Consider the following 1,274-nt stretch of genomic DNA (forward strand, 5'->3'; position numbering starts at 1 on the left):
TCTTTTCCAATACATATTACCATCTTCATCTCCTTCTTTAACCTAGTAATAGCCAACACATCCATTTCTTCAGTATATATTAATTAAGGGCTTAATTATCCCTCGCAGAGAGACAGTATAGGAAAGAAAGGTAAGTGCTCCTGTTTGTACAGTACTAGCTCCAGAGCACCGGAACCCTGAGAGACCAGATGGAGGCGCACAAAGGGGGACAAGTCACCCAGCTGCTAGCTCCAGCTCCTCAGATGCACAGGAAACAGCAATGAATGCACCTCACATGACCGTCGGGGCTAAAGGGCTGATGCTGTTGCCAGTAGTGCTAGTGGCTTTTCAGTTCTGTGCCTGTCATTTGTGTCAGGCTCTGTGGTCATTCCCTGCCAGTGACCTTGTGGGAGTTTCAGACTGTTGCCACCCTTCCACAGACTTACAGGCTGAACCAGATCACCCAGGACAGCTCTTTATTGGTGGGCTTAATACAGAAACAAATGAGAAAGCCCTTGAAGCAGCATTTGGAAAATATGGATGGATAGTGGACGTACTCCTGATGAAAGACTGAAAAACCAATACATCAAGAGGGTTTGCTTTTGCTTTTGCTTTTGTTTGAAAGCCCAGCAGATGCTAAGGTTGCAGCCAGGGACTTGAATGGAAAATCCTTAGATGGAAAAGCCATCAAAGTGGAACAAGACACGAAACCATCATTTGAAAGTGGTAGACGATGAGCACCTCTACCTCCCAGAAGCAGAGGTCCTCTCAGAGGTCTTAGAGGAGGAAGAGGAGGAAGTGGAGGAAATAGGCGACCTCCCTCACATGGAGGGCACATGGATGATGGTGGCTATTCCATGAATTTTCACCTGAGTTCTTCCAGAGGACCCCTTCCAGTGAAAAGGGGACCACCATCACAAAGTGGGGGTCCTTCTCCTAAAAGATCAGCTCCTTCAGGACCAGTTTGAAGCAGCAGTGGAATGGGAGGAAGAGCCCCTGTATCACATGGAAGAGATAGTTACGGAGGCCTACCTCAAAGGGAACCTCTGCCCTCTCCTAGCAATGTTTATTTGTCTCCAAGAGATGATGGATATTCAAGTAAAAATAGCTATTTAAGCAGCAATTACCCAAGTTCTCATGATATGAGAGATTAGGCCCTGTCCCGAACCAGCAGGTCAGTCAACAAAGGTCACCTGGGGGAGCAGCGGGGAACTGAAGAGGGGACAAAGGACAGGAGACATGAAGAATGGAGACAAGACAGGATTCTGATCAAGTCTCATTTATTCAGGGGAGGT

General features: G+C 47.3%; 1 pseudogene; it reads left to right on the plus strand.

The window, feature by feature from the left end:
* Nucleotides 1-259: 259 nt before the first annotated feature.
* Nucleotides 260-1,274, plus strand: part of LOC101583377 — a 6,699-nt pseudogene continuing 5,684 nt past the window's right edge.

Source organism: Octodon degus, unplaced genomic scaffold, assembly GCF_000260255.1.
Source record: "Octodon degus isolate 3935 unplaced genomic scaffold, OctDeg1.0 scaffold00043, whole genome shotgun sequence".
Lineage (NCBI taxonomy): Eukaryota > Metazoa > Chordata > Mammalia > Rodentia > Octodontidae > Octodon > Octodon degus.